General features: G+C 39.9%; 1 long non-coding RNA gene across 1 annotated transcript; it reads right to left on the bottom strand.

The window, feature by feature from the left end:
• Positions 1-2,864: 2,864 nt before the first annotated feature.
• Positions 2,865-3,681, bottom strand: LOC140590985 (uncharacterized). The gene is made up of 2 exons (XR_011991870.1): positions 3,382-3,681; positions 2,865-3,073 (listed from the first exon to the last, which is right to left on the bottom strand). It is a non-coding gene; the product is annotated as an uncharacterized lncRNA (long non-coding RNA).
• Between the last annotated feature and the right edge of the window lie 2,121 nt (positions 3,682-5,802).

Below are 5,802 nucleotides of genomic sequence, written 5' to 3'. Positions count from 1 at the left end.
TCCTAGCTTTGATGATTCGATATCGATTCGCAAAATCCCAAGCTTGATCTAGTTAATTCATGCCTTGTCCCTGTGACATTTTTGCGAAATGTTTTGTACCGGTGGCCTCTTGTGGTATAGATGGCATTGTGGTATAGGTGGCCTCTTGTGGTATAGATGGCATTGTGGTATAGGTGGCCTCTTGTGGTATAGATGGCATTGGGGGTATAGGTGGCCTCTTGTGGTATAGGTGGCACTACTTTCTTTCTCGCCTATAGAAAGGTTGCAACAGTCTTGCGTAATTGCCTCGCGCCGCCATCTTGATACGTTGTCAGTCGTGGGCTGTGTCTGTATTCGGGGCTGCATCCTTCTAAAGCTACATTCAAAGACCAAATGCAACACAGTAGTAGAACAAAGCTGTCCCATTTCGAAGGCTCCTTCAAATGTGGCCTAGAAATGCGTCTGTTTTTTGCCAAACGAAAGATCCACCCGATGGATCCTTTGCAGTCCAACATATCCCGAGATTCATTGCGCAGAGGTAAAGTGGGTGTGTCCCAACCAGGTGATAGGAGCAGCGCTTCATGTCTCAGGGGTTAGGGTGGGAACAGCTGGGGATGCAAATAGGAAGTTATGCATAGGCCAGACTGTGCCATTTGACAATGCTTTCTGTTCGACCTCTGAGGAACACAGCCTACAAAGGCTACACCTTCGTAGACCACATCCTTCGAAAGATGCAGCCCCTGAATTCGGACACAGCCATGGTAATGGAGTACTCCGAGCACGTGAATGCAAACAAGTGAGGTGAAGTAGGGCATTATTCTCAAACCAGTCATATTCAACACACTGCTTATGGTGACGCAAAATAACTCAACTAAATTAAATCAAATAAAAGTAATTCAACCAAGGAGATCTCAATAGATAGTTGACACAAGTGTTTATTTGATTAAACAATTTAAATGAGTGTGAGAACAGTGATTTGGCGAAGCCCGTCTCTTGGTCATCAGTTCCATTGACTCTAAAGCTGACAGGTCTGGCTGGGCGACCAGGCAGGAGGCAAAGGAGCCAAACCCCGGCCCAGGACGGGGAGCCGAAGGTGGTGGAGGGGAGGAGGTGGGTGAACCGGATAGCTGTAATGGCAAAGAAGTGGGTTAGACTTACTCTTTATATAAACCCTGGATCGATGTGATTGGACACGTTTGCATTCATTAGGTCTCCTTGTTTGAACTTCCGTATTCACTTTCATGTAACGTAAAGAGAAAATGGATATTATTATGCTGTCAATTTTGAGGATAGTGGTAATATGGTTTTTCAGACTTTGTGGGTAACACACAGCAAATGAAAGCGACTAAAGGTCTGCAGGTATAATTTATTTCTTGCTGGGCACAAGAACTGCAGATGGAATAGTGTGGCCAAAATATTTTGGTGTATTGAAGGGTAAGTACAAGAATAAATTCTATGCTTTTTATTATATTTTCTTTTTCATTATCTTATTTTCCTTATGGAATGGTAACTTAAATGATTATGTTGCTTTGTTCTGCAATGTTAATGCTACAGTGCTGTGGTTGTTGCCATTGTTTTTACAACAAATCTGGTCGCACCTTAGTGAATGTGTCTTAAGCAAATGTTCTTAAGTTCTCTGCCTTGTGCCCGTAGCTGCTAGGATAGGCTCTGGTCCCCCCATGACCCTGAATAGGATGAGCAGTTTTGGAAAATGGATGAATGAATCAAGCTCAAAGTCAAACAATTTAAGCACAGAAAGCATCCCCTTAAAGAGCTGACACAGAACATGAGGAGGACATTAAGGAAACGTTTCAAAGATCCAACCGTGAGGCCTTTGGCAAAATTCTTAAGCATGTGTATAACAATGGTTTATATTGACTGATATACTGATTGGATTTTTTGTTTGGTTGCTAGGGCTTCATATGTAATGTTGCAAGGAAAACATAGGGAAAAATAAAATAACAGTATTAAAAAGAAGAATGTTTTATATTCTGATAGGTGCTTTTATCATGCGCTTTCCAGAGTGCTTTAAGCCAACCAGGACCGAAGTATGCTGGCAGGAAGCTGCCCATGTATGTGAGCCATGGTGAACCAACAGAATGGTTGAATGGATGCATTTGCACTTGAAGCATTCAGCTCCATTATGCAGACAACCATTAGTCCAAGGATATTTTCAATGCTTAGCAAACAAACCCATCAATACATTTCAGAACCCCAAAAGTCAACAGATATGAAAACGAATTCTACAAAACAAGTAAACAGCTTTTTAGATGTTTATAATGTTTCACGAGACCCCATAGATAAATAATTCCCAGCAACAAGAATAAGGAATCATATTGCTAATTTCACTCTGACCACAATTTCTTGCATGTTCTTGCAACATGATGGAGTAAAAAATTAGTGTACATGAATGTCTCCTCGAGTTACTCAAAGACGTAACATAAACTAAACAGAGAAAGAAAACACAAACCAATCCACCCAGCTGGCATTTTAACGTGGAGTCAGCGTTGAATCAACGTCAGGTGTCAGTGTTGGATAACCGTTGGATTTTGTTTAGATTTTGCAAATCTAATCAACGTTGAAATAGCAACGTCATTCCAACGTCACGTTTGTCAACATAGGTGAATTTGCCAACATTGAATCAATATTGATTTTAGTTTAGATTTTGCAAATCCAATCAACGTTAAAATTTCAACGTCACTAAAGTCCTGCTTTTCAACAGTTTATTTTGTTAAACTGTTTTCACTAAAGTACTGATGTTTTCAACAGAACAAACACCTTGAAATGGATACATAAACGAGTTAGTGGACATGCAGAGTCAGCTAGGACAAAGCCAATTGGTAAAAGAAAGACCAGGAAGAAGATTAATAAAGACATTTCACTGATTAAAGAAACATGCTTTATTACGTAAAACATTTTACACAAACACTTGTTGAACTAGAACAGCCCAAACACTGGGCCACATTGAACATGGCTAGTTATTTTTCCATTTTTCTGCCACCGCCACCCATCCTCTCTGGTGCATATTTTAAATATTTGGCCATGTGTTCATTTATTTTTGTTGTTGTAGTATCAAATGAGCTGAACACCACGTCTGAAAAAAAAAAAAAACAAAAACTTTGTTTAGTTTATTTTTAAACCTGTTTTACAAATGAGGACGTCCCCAAAGGGAGTTTTTGACAGGTTTATCTCACTTTTGGGTACAAATTTGTCCACAAAATATAGTTAAGTCACACACACGGACACAGCGCTTCGCGGTTAAATTAACTTCTGCCCACATGCACGCGCGCACACACAGAACGTTCGGTTGGCGGTTAAACGTCTGACCATACACACAATACGTATTAATATGTGGGCCAGAGTCAGGCACACTCAAAATGTATTTAGGAAAGTTCTAGTTACCGCCAGATTCCGTCCAAAACGGTCCACTGTCAGAGAATCTTCGAGCCTGAAGATGAAGACGCAGACCCACTTCGCGCATGCGCAATTGTCTGGGACCGTCAGAGCCAATAAAATCCAGTTCTAGTCACTGCCATTGTGTGATGGACACCCGCCGTCCTGCAATCAAGTCCTTGTATTGCTCTCAGTAAAAAAGGGCTTTTTTATGCTTTTATATTGTCAACAACAGTATGTGTCATATGTCATATAAAAAAAAATATTCACATACCTCAACAAGAAGAACATAAAAAAAAGAAATAAATATTATAAAAATTACATAGGATTACAATGCAATTTTTACTTTAGGTCAGCACCAATCCTTCTATTTTATTATTTCTTCTTCTTTGTCTTTCGGCTGTTCCCTTTCAGGTGTTGCCACAGCGAATCATTTGCCTCCATCTAACCCTATCCTCTGCATCCTCTGGTTGTAAAAATAATGTTGATTTGACGTACAACTCAAATTTTATTTATATTTCTATGTTGAATCCATAGTTAGTTAACAACACCATTTCAACCATTTGGTATTCAACGTTGTTTTGACGTTGAATGAATGTTTTTTTATAAACTGACATTATTTCAACCACATTTAAACGTTTAAGGTCGGTCGAATGCCAGCTGGGCAGTTCATGTGAAGTTAGTAGAACTGTTTTTTTTTGTAACAGAAAATAAAGGAAAGGTAACCATAACAGAACTAAACAGTACGGTCTCAGTGTCAGCTAACGTCAAAATAATACTTAAAGAAAACTGGTATACTGGCTGGGAATCAAACATGGGTCTCTTGTGTGGCAGCTCAGAAATCTGCCACCGCACCGCTAACTGTGAAAGAACTAATTTCTCTAAACAGAAAGCAATTCAAAAAAAGAAAAAGAAAATACCCCAACTGCTTCTCTAAATAAAACAAAAACAGAAGAACGCAAAAAATAAATATAAATGGCACTCACCCCTACAAGTCCTGGGAGTATATGGGAGTATGGTGTGCTTCTGACAGCCCAGCAGACATAAAGCACCAGCAGGTTAACAGTAATACTCACACATTGACATAACCATACACTTCAGTCAAGATACCAGCTTCAGATATTTCAGATATTTAGATAAGTCAGGTGGAGCATCAGAAGGTTGCAGCATTCTTTGTGGTATGTCGCATTGACTTTTATTTGAACATTTTAAAACACTTTAAGAACTGTAGGTTAATTGTGTTTTGTTTGAACAAAGATTGCACTATTTATATTTTATGAACTGCTGACCCAAAATTAAAACAAAAAAACACACACAAGCATAATTAAGTCCCCGTTCCCAGCCGCTGCTCTCTGTCAGCAGTGAGCTTCCCCGTCTTCTGACATCATTATACCGCTTTCTGCACTGCGCGGGTGAAGTAATGACGCTAGAAAACGAGGACACACTCGCTGTTATCTCATCCCACTCCTGCTTCACCTCGAAAATCTTAGGCGCAACAGTGGTGCTCCTTAAACGTACGAGCACGTTTTCACCTCGCGCACGAGCACGTCCATTTCCTCAGGCGAAAAGCGATCGGGTTTGCCGGGCAAAAGCGCCATTGTAATAGCGATCCACCGTAGATCATGTGCCGATGCCTTTTCAAGGTGAGGTGACACGCCATTCCGATTGGTTCATTGTCACGCCCCAAATACGCCTCTGGATAACTAAGAGAGTTAGAACAACCCTTTGCGTCTTGCGTTGACACAAAGATTGGTTTTTCTGTCGTAAAATAGCGATGGATTTGGAGACCCTTATAAATGTTAGTTGCACTTTGTGCTTTGCGTTAGATCATCAAAATAAAGGCCTACATTTTTTAACATAACAATACAAATTAAATTTTTACTCCATGCTGCATAGTTGGTTGTATCGTTTGAATCATTTGACACACAAACAGGGGCGCCGTAAGGGGGAGGAAAGCTACAGTAGGACGATTCCAAGGGCCCCTGAGTGACAGGGGCCCTAAAAAATTAGGAAAATAACTGGATTGGTTTGGACTGGGGGGCCTAATATGATATACTTTCATGGGGCCCAAAATCTCTAGCAACGCCCCTGCACACAAATATATATAAAATTGTATGGCAAACAAAGATTCAGTGTTAAATTCATCAAGATCCTCGTGTTGAAGAGCATGCTTAAGCCACTGCTGTGCAAAGTAATAACACTTTGAGTTATAACAACACAATGAGTTAAATAAATAAAAAAACCTAACCCTAACCACAAAATCAAAATAATTGATGCAATTCCTAGATATGTCACAAAAAAAGTATCTGGGTTTATTTTCTCTATGCTTGAAAAAGGTCTAAAAAGAGTATTAGGTTCAAAGCTAACTGACGGTGATGCTGCAGTTCTTTTTTTCCCACAGTCCACAAGAGCTAATTCCATCTTATGCCC

The sequence above is a fragment of the Paramormyrops kingsleyae genome, chromosome 5, assembly GCF_048594095.1.
Source record: "Paramormyrops kingsleyae isolate MSU_618 chromosome 5, PKINGS_0.4, whole genome shotgun sequence".
Taxonomy (NCBI): domain Eukaryota; kingdom Metazoa; phylum Chordata; class Actinopteri; order Osteoglossiformes; family Mormyridae; genus Paramormyrops; species Paramormyrops kingsleyae.
The sequence above is the reverse complement of the archived record's forward strand: the minus strand, read 5'-3'. Positions and strand labels throughout refer to the sequence as shown.